Source organism: Cetorhinus maximus, chromosome 26 (genome assembly GCF_964194155.1).
Source record: "Cetorhinus maximus chromosome 26, sCetMax3.hap1.1, whole genome shotgun sequence".
Taxonomy (NCBI): domain Eukaryota; kingdom Metazoa; phylum Chordata; class Chondrichthyes; order Lamniformes; family Cetorhinidae; genus Cetorhinus; species Cetorhinus maximus.
In genome coordinates, this window is record NC_135904.1 from 39,044,921 (window position 1) to 39,061,818 (window position 16,898).

A 16,898-nucleotide genomic window follows, 5' to 3' on the forward strand; every position below is an offset into this window, starting at 1 on the left:
GGAGAAATGGCAGATGGAGTTTAATCCGGACAAATGCGAGGTAATGCATTTTGGAAGGTCTAATACAGGCAGGAATTAGACAGTAAATGGCAGAACCCTTAAGTGCATTGACGGGCAGAGGGATCTGGGTGTACATGTCCACAGGTCACTGAAAGTGGCAACGCAGGTGGATAAGGTAGTCAGGAAGGCATATGGCATGCTTGCCTTTATTGGCAGGGGTATTGAGTATAAAAGCTGGGAAGTCATGCTGCAGTTGTATAGAACCTTGGTTAGGCCACACTTGGAATATTGCGTGCAGTTCTGGTCGCCACATTACCAGAAGGATATGGAGGCGTTGGAGAGGGTGCAGAGGAGGTTTACCAGGATGCTGCCTGGTCTGGAGGTTATTAGCTATGAGGAGAGGTTGGAGAAACTTGGCCCTCGCTGAGTTATTGCACTCGCCTTATGTACGTGCTAACCATGACATAACTGTGATTTCCTGATGTTCTCACTAGAGCGATGGAGATTGAGGGGCGACTTGATAGAAGTTTATAAAATTATGAGTAGCATGGACAGAGTAGATAGTCAAAAGCTTTTTCCCAGGATGGAAGAGTCAATTACTAGGGGACATAGATGTAAGGTGAGAGGAGAAAACTATAGAGGAGATGTGCGGGGCAAGTTTTTTACGCAGAGGGTAGTGAGTGTCTGGAATTCGCTGCCAGAGGAGGTGGTGGAAGCAGGTACGATAGTGGTGTTTAAGAGGCAGCTTGACAAATACCTGAATAGGATGGGAATAGAGGGATACGGACCCCGGAAGTGCAAAATGTTTTAGTTGACGGGCAATATGATCGGCGCAGGCTCGGAGGGCCGAAGGGCCTGTTCCTGTGCTGTACTTTTCTTTGTTTTTTTTTGTTGTTTTAATCACGTGGAGTATCTTTGAAAAGTTTGTGGTTACAACTGCATCCTATTATGTGCTAGATGAAACAATGGTGCCCTGATTAAATCTGCTGCTATGGTAATTTATGTAATCTTTATCTACATAGTTGTAGTTAAACTATCTCCTGTCTTATCGTGAAAGGTCCCATCTGCCTGTAATTGTTTTATTGTACTCGCCCTATGTACGTGCTAACCATGACATAACTGTGATTTCCTGATGTACGAACTTTATATGGTATGAATTTCTTGTTATGAGGGGTATAAACGACGCTGGATTCTCTGTTCAGGGTGGTAGACTGACTAGGAACCACGTGTGGTGTCCTGACTCCCCAGCATGCTTGAATAAATATAGTTTTGCTTCTAACAAGTCAGTGTTCTCGTAATTGTGTCGCGATTCGACAAATCCACCAGAAAACAACTAGCTAAATAGTACCTTTAACCAGAAACCAGATTGCCAACCAGCCCCGCCTCCAGCAACCAGCTTATCAACTAGCCAATCCACCACAGCCCAGCTCACCAACTAGCCAAATCACCAGAAACCACCTCCCAACTAGCCATTCCATCATAGGCCATCTCGACAACTTGCCAACCCATCAGTGAACAGCTTGCCAACTAGCCAAACCATAAGAAATCTGCTCACTAGCCTGCCAATGAAGTAGAGACCAGCTTGCCAACCAGCTAAACACCAGAAAACTGCTCACCAACTAGCCAATTCACCAGAGACTAGCTATCCAACTACCCAGTCCACCAAAAACCAACTTGCCAACCAGCCAATCCACCAGAGGCCTGCTCTCTAATCAGCCTATCCTTTGAGGTCACCGAGCCAGCTAGCCAATCCACCAGAGGTCACTGAGACAACCGGCCAATCCACCAGAGACCAGCTTGCCAAATGGCCAATCTTCCAGGGAGCTGCTCGCCAACCAGCCAAACCACCAGAAAACAACTAGTTAAATGGTACCTTCACCAGAAACAGCTCACCAACCAACCCAGCGTTAGCAACCAGCTCATCAACTAGCCAATCCACCAGAGACCAGCTTTCCAACTAGCCAAATCACCAGAAATAGCCAACAGTGCTCCAGAGACCAGCTCGCCAATTAGCTAATCAAACAGAAATCAGCTCACCAACTAACCAATCCATAGAAAGAGTTCAGCAACTAGCCAAATCACCAGAAACAAATTCACTAACTAGACAATGCTCCAGAGAACAGCTCGCCAACCAGCTAATCCTCAAGAGACCACTGAACCAACTAACCAATCCCCAGAGACCAAGTCTCCACATAGCCAATCCTCTTGAGAACAGCTCCCCCACTAGCCAACCCACCAGAGACCATTGAGCCAACTATCCAAATCACCAGAAACCACCTCCCAATTAGCTATTCCATCATAGGCCATCTCTGCAACTTGCCAAACCAGAGGACAGCTCGCCAACTAGCCAAACCACCAGAAATCTGCTCGTCAACCTGTCAATGAAGCAGAGACCAACTCGCCAACTAGCCAAACCACCAGAAACCAACTTACCAACTAGCTAAACACCAGAAACCAGCTCATCAACTAGCCAATCCATCAAAGACTAGCTATCCAACTAGCTAAACACCAGAAACCAGCTCACCAACTAGCCAATCCACCAAAGACTAGCTATCCAACTAGCCAGTCCACCAGACACCAGTTTGCCAATTAGCCAATCCTCCAGAGACCACTGAGCTAACTTGCCAAACCACCAGCAACCAGGTTGCCACCCAGCTCTTAACCAGTGACCAGCCCACCAACTGGTCAATCCACAAGAGTCCTACTTGCCAGCTAGCCAATATGCCAGATGCCACTGAGCCAACTAATCAATTCATCTGAGAGCAGCTCACCAGCTATCAAAACCACCAGAAACCAGATCGCCAACTAGCCAAGGCACCAGAGGCAGCTTGCCAACCAGTCCATTAAACCAAGGCAAGTTTGAAAACTAGCCAATTCAGCAGAAACCTGCTGGCTAACTAGACAGTGCTCCAGAGACCAGCTCGCCAATGAGCTAATCAACCAGAAATCAACTCGCCAACTAACCAATCCACAGAAACAGCTCAGCAACTCTGTACTCCACCAGAGAGCAGCTTGTCAACTAGCCAATCAACCAGAGATGAGTTCTCCAACAAAACAATCCATTAGAAACCAATGTGCCAACCAGGGAACAGCTCAGCAACTAGCCAAGCCACCCGAGACCACTGAGGTACCTAACTAATTCACCAATGATCAGCTTGGTAATTAGAAAAATCATCAGAAACCAGCTCACCAACTAAGCAAAATCCCCCAAACCAGCCTATCCACCAGAGACTAACTTGCCAATTACCAATCCTCCAGAGACGAGCCAATAAAGCAGCCACTCCACCAAAGACCAATGAGAGGTCCCGAACCCTGGCACCGGGCAGGCAACACCGCCTTCTGGACCGTCGCTATTTGCTGCAGAGAACAGTGTCAATCCCCCTCACTCTACTGTGCCTTACTACCATTACATTCCTATTTGCTTCCCACAGCTTTCCAGATAGCCACACCACCAGGAAACAGTTCACGAACAAGACACTCCACCGGTTTCTTCTGTACTGTTATCTGTTTGGAGTCGGCACTATGTAAGGCATTGGTTCTCCAGTGATCCCTGTGACAACAGTAGGAGTCCAGATCTCTTCATGCTGAATCCTCACTGTCTCTCCCATGTTCAGGTCAGGCAGAGGTTGGGCGCCTCGATCAAAGTACTGTTTCTGCTTCCGCTGTCTCAGTTTGAGCAGGTCCTGCACACTGTAGCTCACTGGCTGTGGAGATGACAGTTGGAGCACTGTTGGAAGCTAAGTTCTTAGTCTTACCCCTATCAAGAGCTGTGCTGGAGATGATCCAATGCCCTCTAATGGAACATTCCTGAAATCCAGCAGAGTCAGTTAGGGGTCTCTTCCCTCCGCCTTTGCCTTCTTCAACAGGTGTTTTAAGATCAGCACAGTATGTTCCATCATTCTGTTGGCTTGTGGATATTTGGGACTTGATGTAATGCGGCAAAACTCCCAGCCCTGTGCAAATTTGTGAAACTCAGTGCCTGAGAATTGTGGACCATTATCTGAGATGAGCACTTCAGGTATGCCATGGTGAGCAAACATTGATTTTAAATGATTAATTCCAGTGATATTCTTACTATCATTTCTCAGCAGCACAGACTCAAAAAACTTTGAGTAATAATCTACTGCTAGTCAGTACTCACTGTTGTTAAATGTGAACAAGTTCACTCCAGGGCCTCTCTGGAACACTGTGTCGTTGAAGTGGATTTGACGCACTGCACACACATTCACCATTTCCCCGATTTGTGCTCCCATTCCAGGCCAATACATTACATATCGGGCTCTTCTCCTGCATGTTTCTGTGCTGAGGTGACTTTCATGTATGCGCTGCAGCATTTCTTTCCTCAGCATTGCAGGAATTATGATCTTTTCTCCCTTAAAAAGTGTTCCTTCTGCTACGTGGAGTTCCTCACAAAAATTCCAGTTCTCTTGCACAGCAGAAGGGGCTCCGCTCCGATGTATGGGCCGGCCAGTTTGCACAATCTGCTGTAGTTTTCTCAGGGTGGCATCGTTCTTGGTCGCTTCCCTGATCTTATCCAATTTGATTACAGCCACAGATAAGTTCCTTGACAGTATGTGAACCTGTACTTCCATTTCTTCATCCTCTTCCTCCGTGATGGGTGGGTATACACATGACAGAATATCTGCGATGTACATTTCCTTGCCCAGTTTATATTTAACTCTAACTGGTGCTTCTGCAGATGCATTAGTAATCTTTGGATTCTTGGTGGTGCACAGTTCAGGAGCTTTTGAAGTATAGATTCCACAGGCTTATGATCAGACTCTACCTCTATGTCTTTTCCATTGACAAACTGATGGAAGCTTTCTAAGCCAAACACAATTGCTAGCATTTCTTTCTCTATTTGGGAATACTGCTGCTATGTTTCAGTCATTGCCTTTGAAGCCTCATCTGGTGCCTCATTTTGCAAGGGGACAGCTCCCAGGCCTGTCTTTGAAACGTCCACTGAGGTCTTGACTGGCTGACTGATATCGTAATACTGTAACACTGGTGCCTGGGTCAGTGTTCTCTTCAGATTGGTCAAAGCTTCCTGGTGACTTTGTTCCCAGCGCCATTCCACATAATTTTGTAGAAGTTCTCTGAGAGGTGCTGTCAGGTCTGACATGTTCAGAATGAATTTCCCAAAAACCCCTCCAAGTCTTTCTTACATTCTAGGGGTAGCATGTTCATGACTGCTTCGATTTTACTCGGGTCCGGCTTCAGTCCTTCACTTGTTAGCACATGTCCCAGATGCTTGATTTCACGAAGACCTTTTTTTCACTTTTCCTTCTTCAACTTGAGGTTCCTTTCTCTCGCTCTGTCCAGCACCTGCCTCAGTCTGTGGTCATGTTCTTCTCGTGAGGCTCCCCAGACCAGCACATCATCGATATAGGTTTCCAAACCCTCTAACCCTGCTTCACTGTCTGTGGAACACCTCCGGAGCTGAATTAATACCAAAAGGTAAGCGTAAAAACCTGTATCGCCGGTATGGTGTGTTGAAGGTACAGAGATAGGAGCTGAGTTCATCCAGTTCGACCTGCCAGAAGCCTGAACTTGCATCCAAGACTAAACAGTATTTAACATTGGCTAGCTTACACCTGATCTCTTCTACTGTGGGCAACTGGTAATGCTCTCTTTCTACTGCCTGGTTTAGGTCTTTGAGATCCAGAAGACTTGCAGGTTCCCATCTGATTTTTCTACAATTACAATTGGATTAACCCACTTTATCAGTCCTTCAATTTTCTTGATGATGTGAAGTTTCTTCATTCTGTCCAACTCTGCTTTAGTTGATCTCTCAGCATTACTGGTATTTTCCTGGGTGGGAGTATTTTGGGTGTCACAGTTTCATCAATATTGATGACATGTTCTCCTTTTAGGCAGCCAATCCACTGGAACACATCTTTATACTCACTCAGGATGTCATCAGTGGTGACAGTCATTATTCTCTTGATTAGCTTCAGATTTTCACAAGCTTTGATTCCAAGAATGGGTTTTGCATCAGTTTTCACCATTATGAATGGAAGCGCTTGAGACTGTTTTTTTGTCATTCACTTCAAGTGTGCACTTGTCTCCTACTGCAATTTTTTCACCTATATAAGTAGGTAGCTTCACTTTTGTTTTAGTTAGCTGTTTTTCTTTGCTTATTTTGAGATACAGGCTTATGGGAATGACATTTACTTGTGCACTTGTGTCAAGCTTGAAATTCACCATCATGTTCGCAATTTTTAAATCAACCTTCATTCGTATTCTTTGGAATTTGTTGTGACTGCACCAACGAAAAGTTGTTTCAGTGCCTGTGTTATCATCTGCAATCGTGTGCACTTTCTTTGATTTACGCATCTTGGCAAAGTGAATTAGTTTATAACAGTTCTTACACTGCTTTCTGTAGGCTGGACAACTATGTGGTAAATACTCTGTTCTGCATTGGCTGCATTTAAAAGTTATAGTAGTAGGTTTGTTCTTTTTATGTTCAGATTGTCTATTTGCTCTTACCCAGGGCTATTTCTGTTTAACTGCATTTAACTGTTTGACTATGTGCTGCTTATCATCTTCTGTTATCTGTTTAATCTGGCATTCTGTTGTCTCTGCCGCTCTGCAGCTATTTATTGCTTTCTCCAGTGTGAGGTCAATTTCTCTCAAAAGCCGTTCTCTCAGAGTGTCATTTGCGATCCCAGAAATTATTCTATCTTGGATGACTGATTCTTCAAGCTCTCCAAATTTACACAATTTAGCTCATTTTCTCAGCTCAGTTATGTAGTGACTAATGTTGTCACTGCCTTGTGTGCATGTAAAAAATCAATATCTTTCATACATGATGTTTTTCTTAGGGCTGCTGAAGGCTTTGAATTTTTCCATTATTTCTTTCAAGTCATTTTGTTTCTCATCACTTTCAAACGTGAATGTGTTATAGACTTCTAGGGCTGCTTCCCCTGCCACATGAAGAAAAATGGAAGACTGTACCTGAGGGTCTTTTTTATCACTGCCCATCGCTGTGAGGTACAGCTCGCATCGCTGCCGGAACCTCCTCCAGTTTTCGGTGAGAGTTCCCTCCAAACTGAGCTCTGTCAGTGGTTTCAGAATCTTCATTATTGCATTTAGTTTACTTCTGACACCATGTCTTGTTTTTTGTTTCAATGATGCACACACGCTGTCTTTAGTTACCTTTATTGATAACACATTTTCCTAACATAAACACATATCTTCAGTAACTGAACTCTATCAACACAGGCTCCACCATGTGCTACCTGACCTCCAATCCCCAGGTCAGGTGACCCCCTATCCAGTACAGAGTACCATATAGTATCTAATACCGGAGTCCATTACTATAATCAACTACTATCATGACAGTTATTGCTAAGTAGGTGCTGCTTAATAGCACCGTTGATGACCCCTTCCATCACTTATCTGGTGATCAAGAGCAGATTGATGGGTGGTAATTAGCCAGGTTGGATTTGTCCTGCTTTTTGTGTACAGGACATACCTGGGCAATTTTCCACATTGCCACATTTGCCAAAACACCTGTGTTTTATTTCCTCCTTTCAGATGCTGAGCCAATACCACAACCAATAAAAACAGAAAATGCTGGAAAAATTCAGCAGGTCTGACAGCATCTGGGGAGGGAGAATCAGAGTTAATGTTTCAAGTCCTTAAGACTCTTCTTCAGAGCTATAGTGAAGTAGAAATGTGATGGAATTTATACTGTTTAAGGGGGGTGGAGCAGGTGAAACTGGATAGAAGGTCAGCGATAGGTGGGGGCTAAGGAGAGATTGGCCAAGATGTCATGGACACAAGACAAAGGGAATGTTAATGGTAGTGGTAAGGGCTAAAGAAGGTGCTGATAGTGGCATAAAGGTAAGAAAGCAGAACGTGATAATAGCAGAACATGGGTCTGCATTCTGCAAAAGAACAATATGGAGCAAGTAACATATGGCCCTTTTGGGGGTGGGGTGGGGGGAGGAGGAGGTGGTTGGAGAGAAAGGATAGAAAAGAGGATAAAAATGGAGATTTAAAAAGGGGATAAAATGATCAATAAATGAATAAAAACAAAATTAAGTGAATAAAAAATAAAAATAAATTTTAAAAAAGGATTAATAAAGTGGTGAAGATAGAGGAGAGAGTTTATGGTCTGAAGATGTTGAACTCAATGTTAAGTCCAATGTCAATATCAGACCTGCTGAGTTTTTCCAGCATTTTCTGTTTTTATTTCAGATTTCCAGCATCCACAGTATTTTGCTTTTACAATACTTCAACTAATTCTGCTTTCTTAATGCTTACTTTTAAAACGTCTATGTTATTGCCCTCAAATTAACCTTTGTTAACTGTTGCAAGGCACTCAAAGACAGGTCCTCTTTATCAAGAAATGCTTCAGCTTTGGACATAGCCATTTTAACTTTTTAATGAACACTGCAAAAGTCACTGTGAAATCTTGATTGTGTAAACTCTGGCCAAACCCACTGTATTCAGCTCAGCCTGTGGGTTCAAAATCCTGCAAGAGCCCTCAATTTGTTATGGCCCCCATAGAGACCAATAACTTTCTAAAAATATATTCAAACATGCAGTGAAAAGATGAAAGATGACACAAGATTTCACGTTGTAAGACTTTTAGAGTAACAAACAACCAAAAGCAACATTGACTAAACATCATTTTTGTAAGCACCTTATACTTTAACCAACAAAACAGGGCTTTCCCTTTTTACAATTAATACAACTGAAACTCCCACTTCACAGTTATACTTTATGCTGTCCCCTAAGTAGACATTTAGTTCTCCAGGTACCAGTCCAATGTGATTCTTAGCTCCCAGTGCTTTACTTCCATTCTTTTCCTTTCTCAGCCCGGTAACTTTCAGTTTCAGAGCTGTCTTTCATGGGGAGAGTTTTCTCATAGATTTTCTCTCCCTCCCTAAAATCTAGGTGAATCTTCCAACCTCATTTTAAATGCTCACAAATTTTGTCTTTTTAATCAAAGTGTGAGCTCCCAACTACATCCCTGTGCAGTGAACCACTGAGACTTGCCACCTCTATCTGTTCTCTCTCTCGGACCCTGGCAGACTGCCCTAACTGTGACTTTCAGGGATAATTTTTAGAAAGCCTGTAGCCTGTAACCTCAGAGCCCATCTCCATGGCAATGTAAATCAAATGGGCCTTGTATCCAGATAGAAATTCGGATTAGCTAACCTTTATACTCCAACTCTATACTATCTTTGAATCAAGTTGCTCGTTTAAAGTATAACATTTATAATCTGAAATTTTCAACACCTCCCTGGGGCTTGGAAACTAACAGTCTGTTGGTACTGTTTGCACAACAACTGAATCCTCCCCCTCCAAGTTCTTCTTCAGCTGCTAGATGTCATGTTAAGGTGCCAGTGCAGTGGTGTCCTGAGGCTTGTATTTTAAACATGAACCATTTATTGTTAATGTTTAACTGTGTACAGATCCCAGTTAATGGAATGCATAGTGCTGCTGCCATGCAGGTAGGCTGCTTCTAGAGTGTTCTCTCCAAATCTATTACCATGTGGCTCAATACATCATACCATGGGAGGTGCTATTCTCCAGTCCCACTTTAACCGTTACTCTGCTGAGCAGCTTTACATTACAATGGCATGAAGTACATACAACATTATACAACATCCCCCTTTCTTCTCCAAAGAAAACTTTCCTCCCTTGCAATGAAGTAGTACAATACAATCTTTACTCGCTGTCCCATCTCCCCCACCTCAAGTCTCTGACTTCATAAACTCAGACTTGAGGCTTGACAGTTCTTCCACATCTCGGTCTGTCACGTTTGGAGGAATGGTTGTAATACTCTATTTCTGGTACTTGGTTATCTCCATTTGATTCGCTTTTTGTACTCCTTTGTGTTGCATTTCTCTTTATTAACAACTTATCTGCTTTTCTCAGACACTGTGCATTTGTCCCATTCCTTCCCAGGGGAATATGCATTCTATTTTTTGCTAGAGTCAATTCGAATTTTCTTTTTCCCTGGTGTCTGCATTGTTCTTGCTGGACATTGGTGCTTCACAAATGGGACCTTCATTTCCACATATTTCACAATCTCAGCCAAACATTTGTTTGCGATCATTTTGCAATCACTTCGTTCAGCTCAGTGGTTCTCAGTACGACTGAGATATCAAGTGCTTTTTCTTCTTAAAGTTGCTTGTGTTTCAGCGTTGGATTTAGATTTCCTGAAATTATTTCTGTCTTTTCTTTCGTTGTCTACAACATAACTTTGTCCTTATCTTTCATGTTGGTGTCACTGTTAGCCAGGTCTGTGTCCGGCAAAGGATTAAATTGTTTCAGTTCTGTTCAACTCATGGCTTCATTATCCGCTCGCAGTTTGGAAAGTTCAACAACTTTTCCTTTCAATGCCTCCTCCTTTTCCATTCAACTGCTTCTTCAGCTCTTCAGTCTGTTTCTTGTAGCTTTCGGCTTCCTCCTGGAATATAGAACATTGCTGAGTCTTCTCTACCAACTGGTCCTTCAGTTTGTTCAGAGTGACATTAAATTCATTTTACTTCTCTTTGCAATTTTCCAGAAGTGTAAACTTTGATCTGAGGAATTCATGCAGCATGTGAAGGTCTTCCAACAGGTTCCCCTTTCCTCTGTGAAGCTCGCTTGCTTCATCCTGAGCGTTCCTGTGATTCAGCAAAGTCTCCTCGAGTTTTTTCTGCTGTGCTTCCATTCTGCTGTTTAAGACATTCTTAATTTCTTCATGTTGCTAAATGGTTACGCATTCCTTTTGCATTTGATCTTCTAGGACAATCAGCAGTTCTTTTACCTGTTTATTTTCTTGTTGACCTCTTGCTTAATTACTCTGTCATTGCTGCTGATAGTTCAAATGCAGCTTTTTCTGAAGTAATATTCAACACCCTCAGTAGCTCCTTATGCTTTTCCATGGCCACATATTGATTCTTTAAGGATTCTTTCAGGGTTGCAGATGCCGCAGATGCTGTCAGACCTGCTGAGTTTTTCCAGGTATTTTTATTTTTGGTTCATTGACGACTTCTGTTTATCATGCATTTTCAAAGGTATATACTCAGCCTGAAACTTGTGCTTCAAATCTTCCAGTTCAGCTCTGATGCAAACATTGCCCTGTGGAACAGCTTCATTTACTTTTTGCACATTTTGCTTCTTTTGAGTTACCTCAGATAGCTTTAATTCATTCGCAGCCATCTGCTCACTCTGCATCGCCATCTGTTGTTGCAGCTTGGGTACCAAATCAGCATTTTTAAAAAATCTATAGTTAACCTTTTGGCTGCTTCTCAGCCATTTCTTTCTTCTGCACTAAACCCTTCGGCTCATGCATTTCATTGCGCTGACATAGTCGGCAACCATCTTTACTTTTACTTGAATTTTGTCTCCCTTGCTCAGGAGTCTTCTGTCTCCCTCCCTCTGGGTCTTTTGTCTCTCTCTCTCTCTCTCTGGGGTTTTCAGTTGCCCTCTCTCTGGGGTCTCATGTTGCTTTGGTGCTTTATTGAGGGTGAGCTAGATGTTCTTCTAGGTTCTGCATTCTCCACAACTTGGAGTTTAAAATATCTGTCAAAGTCTTTTAATATCTCACCAAATTCTGTCGAGTATTGATCTATACGTGGGCTGTGGACTACTTCACCCGCAAATGAAAAAAACAGGAATAAAAACTTGTCAACCTGCATTTCTTCAGATCCCTTATTTAATCCTGTAGCTCTGAATCCTATAAACTGAAAATTCTTTTCTCCAAGACTCCCACTCTTTGGTCTAGTTTAGCCATTTCCTCATCCAAAATGCGCCTGGCTCTTCTAATTTTCTTCCCTTGTAGTTACTGCTTTAAATGTCATGTCCCCTTTAAGGTTATCAGGGCAGTAGCCGTTTCTTTTTTCATTCAGGCTGCCTGCAGCCTGTAGCTTTTCTTTGTTGTGAGTTTCCCACACTTTCACAGTTTTGGCAGGCTCCCCAGCAATCATGGACCTTTTTAAAAAACATTTTTAAAACTTCAAAATAGTAGCATTTGTTTCATGGGTGTTTCTTTTTTTTCTTTTACTTTTGCAGGTCCTTTTTATTTTGAACATCCTGCACTTTGAGAGTTTCAGCAGGGACGTGGTTATTTTTTAAGTTATGAGCTGTTAATTCTGCAGCACTTTTCTCTTCTGTACAAGAAGCCAGGGACCTGATGGAGAAGGTTCCCTTTCGCCAGGGACCTGATGGAGAAGGTTCCCTTTCGCCAGGGACCTGATGGAAAAGGTTCCCTTTCGCCAGGGACCTGATGGAGAAGGTTCCCTTTCGCCAGGGACCTGATAGAGAAGGTTCCCTTTTGCCAGGGACCTGATGGAGAAGGTTCCCTTTTGCCTACACTCTGCAGGCTCCCCCCCCACTCTTTTTATTTACTGTGCTCTGCAGGTTTCTCCCTTCACTCTGCAGTTTTTCTTCTCCTCTACCTGCCTTTTTATTTTGCAGTTTTTAAAAAAACTTGTAGCTGTCTTCCAGCAACTGCAACCCAATAAGCCCTTGGGACCACCACCTATTCTACATTGCAATTAAAACTTCTTTTTCAATTTTTTTTGCTCACCGTCTTGTGAACTGACGAGGTTCTTTGACTCTAAATTACTCAGGGTCTTGCAATTATTGTAGTTTTGCTCACTGTCTTGTGTACTGACCAGTAATCTTCACATTGCGTCACTTAGAGTCTTGCCATTTTTAAAATTTTGCTCACCATCTTTGAACTAGCCAGTATTCTTCACACTGCGTCACTCAGGGTCTTGAACATTTTGCATTTTTGCTCATTTGTGATCTGACCAGGTTTTTTTTTCTTTTTTACTCTGTGTCACTCAGGGGGCTTGCAATGGACTTCCACTCACCCTGGTGGATTGCTCAACTTCCAAATCTGTAGTAAAGCTTCTTCAACTGTTTCTTCAATTTTTCTTCTTAGGCACACACCTCTTTAGCTAGGCTTTTGTTTAAAATTCCACCTTTCATATTCACTGCTGCCACCATGTTGTGTTAAGGTGCCATTGCTGTGGTGTCTCAATTATGAGAACTTGAGACTTGTATGTTTAAACATGAATCATTTATTCTTAATGTTTAACTATGTACAGATCCCACTTAATGTCATGCCTGGTGCTGCTGCCATGCAGGGGGCTGCTTCTAGAGTGTTCTCTCTGAATCTATTACCATGTGACTTTATACATATCATGGGTGGTGCTATTCTCCCCAGTCCCACTTTAACCCTTGCTCTGCTGAGCACTTTTACATTACAATGGCATGCAGGCACATACAACATCATACAACACCAGTGGAAGTGTTTAACCCTGGCAATGGGAGGGCAACACAATCTTTGGAACTCCCATTCACAGCTGCAGAGAACAGTATCCCCTGTCTATACTATTCCTAATATATTTCTCTTCACTTCCAACACTTGAATGGCTTCCTGCACTATGGTGGTATGGTCAGTTTTCCCATCCATCCCTCAGTACCTGTTTCTATCCACACTGGTAATAAGTACCTCATACCTGTTTCTCAATATCAAGGACTGAGGCTCCTCCATTACTACATCCTGGAATCACACACCTGTCTGACTGGCAGGTCACACCCTCCTGCCCATGGACCAACACAAAGTACAATTGCTTCCTGGAACCAAGTGTCCAGGTAACGCTTTCCCCTCTTAATCTCCTGCAATGTCTACATCGGGCCCCAGCTCAACAACTCTGAGCTGAAGTTCCTTGAGCTGTTTACAACAGACCTGTTTGTCCAGAATTGAAATGCTAAAACCCTGACATGCCACAGCAGTGGCACAACCACCAGCCCTACCATGTCTAACTAACCTTGTTTATACTTAATTCATTGTTTTTAAAAATTATTTTGACACTTTTAGTTTGATTAATTGGTTTATCTAGTTAAGTTACCAATTTAATAAAGTAATAGCAAGTCACAGTTTCCCAGCTGTAAACTCACCAGCCAGTAGAAGTAAAACAAAGAGATAAAAGCAGCACTTCCGTCACCTTCTGCGCCCAATATCCAGTTGCACCAAATTCCTGCTTTAGCACTCTATTAACAAAACACTCTTTCACAACCATTCTGTGCTCCATCCTTCATATATCTACCCTATCAATATCTATCCAAGACATCTACACCCAGCAAAACTGCATTCATCACACCACCATTCATCCAGCACACATATTCAACATGCACACACATCCAGCACACACACGTCCAGCACACACACACACGTCCAGCACACACACACACGTCCAGCACACACACGTCCAGCACACACACACACGTCCAGCACACACACACACGTCCAGCACACACACGTCCAGCACACACACACACGTCCAGCACACACACGTCCAGCACACACACACGTCCAGCACACACACACACGTCCAGCACACACACACACGTCCAGCACACACACGTCCAGCACACACACACACGTCCAGCACACACACACACGTCCAGCACACACACACACGTCCAACGCACACACACACGTCCAGCGCACATACACACGTCCAGCACATACACACGTCCAGCACACACACACACGTCCAGCACACACACACACGTCCAGCACACACACACACGTCCAGCACACACACACACGTCCAGCACGCACACACACACGTCCAACGCACACACACACGTCCAGCACACACACACACGTCCAGCACACACACACACGTCCAACGCACACACACACGACCAGCGCACACACACACGTCCAGCACGCACACACACACGTCCAACGCACACACACACGTCCAGCACACACACACACGTCCAGCACACACACACGTCCAGCACACACACACACGTCCAGCACACACACACGTCCAGCACACACACACACGTCCAGCACACACACACACGTCCAGCACACACACACACGTCCAGCACACACACACACGTCCAACACACACACACGTCCAGCACACACACACACGTCCAGCACACACACACGTCCAACGCACACACACACGTCCAGCGCACACACACACGTCCAGCACACACACACACGTCCAGCACACATACACACGTCCAGCACACACACACACGTCCAGCACACACACACACGTCCAACGCACACACATGTCCAGCAAGCACATAGGGCAGAAATCTCTCTCTGTTGGGGGGGTTGTTAAGGGGCGGGCGTGAACCCAATTAGTGCCCCCGATCGGGGCCGCGCTGCCATTTTAAGTGGGCGGGCCAATTAAACCCGGAAAAATCTGTGCAGGTGGTGGGGGTGGTGTTGCCTGCGTGTGCAAAAACACATCCAGCACACACACATCCAACACACACACATCCAACACACACACATCCAACACACACACATCCAGCACACACACACATTCAGCACAAAAACACATCCAGTAGACACAGACATCCAAAACACACACACACACATTCAGTACACATATGCATCTAGTGCACACACACACACGTCCAGCACACACAGACACACGCACCACAAATACGCATCCAGCACACACATGCATCCAACACACATGCATCCAACACACACACACACACACACATCCAGTACACACGCACATCCAGCTCACACACACACATCCAACGCAAACACACATCCAGTACACACGGGGCTGTTGTTGGGCAGGGGGAGTGCCTTGGTGGGGAGGGTGTGTCATGGGGTGGGGGGGGAGTGTTGAGCGAGGGGAATGTTGTTTTTTGGGGGGGTGGAGTGTTGTGGGGCAACGTGAGCATCTTGGGGCGAGACAGCATCTTGGGGGGTGTGGAGTTTTGTGGCGTTTGGGCTGGTTTTCAGCCAGTAGGGTTTGGGGGAGGCATATGTTCTGGAGGGGGTTGTTCGACGGGGGGAGGGGTACAGTTTGGGGGAGTTATTTTTTGGGAGGGGGTATAGTTTGGTGCAGAGGAGTGTCCTATGGGGCTGGGAGTGTTTGGGGGTGAGTGTCTGGGGGGAGTGTCCTGGGGAGGGTGGGGTGGAGGGGTAGTGCCCGGTGGGGGGGGGGTGGGTGTGTGTTCGTGGAGGGAATGTCCGTGGAGTGGGGGTGGAGTGTTCGGGGGGTGCTTTGTCCAGGGCCGTGGGTGTCTTGGGGGCGGGGAGGCATTGGGGAGTGTCTCGGGGGGGGGGGGTGGGTGCAGTATTCGGGAGTGTGTCTAGGGGGAGTGTCCATGGGTGGGGGGAGGGGTAAGGGAGCAGGGTAGATGGAATTGTCTGGCGGGGAGGAGTAGAGAGTTGTTGGGGGTGAGGGGTGTGTTCTGGAAGAGAAGTGCCATGGGCTGGGAAGGGTCCTGGGGTGAGTGTCTGGGGGGGGGGGGTGGAGTGGTGAGTGTTTGGGGAGGGAGAGTTTGGAGGCGGGGGGGCAGTGTCTGGAGGGGTTGGTGTCTGGGGCGGGGGGCAGGAAGTGTCCAAGGTGGTGGGTGTCTAGTGGGGGAGGGGAGTGTTGAAGTGGGGGAGGGGAGTGTTGTAGTGGGGGAGGGGAGTGTTGTAGTGGGGGAGGGGAGTGTTGAAGTGGGGGAGGGGAGTGTTGAAGTGGGGGAGGGGAGTGTTGTAGGGGGAGGGGAGTGTTGTGGTGGGGGAGGGGAGTGTTGTAGGGGGGGGAGGGGAGTGTCGGGGGGGCGGGGGGAGTGACGGGGGCGGGGGGTGTCGGGGGGGGGAGTGTCGGGAAGGGGGGGGAGTGTCGGGAGGGGGGGGGGAGTGTGGGGGGGGCGGGGGGAGTGACGGGGGGGAGTGTCGGGAGGGGGGGTAGTGTCGGGGGGGCGGGGGGAGTGTCGGGGGGGCGGGGGGAGTGACGGGGGGGGAGTGTCGGGGGGGCGGGGGGAGTGACGGGGGGGGAGTGTGGGGGGGGCGGGGGGAGTGACGGGGGGGGGGGAGTGTCGGGGGGGCGGGGGGAGTGACGGGGCGGGGCGGGGGCGGGGTCAGTGTGTTATATTCCTCCCCTCCCCCC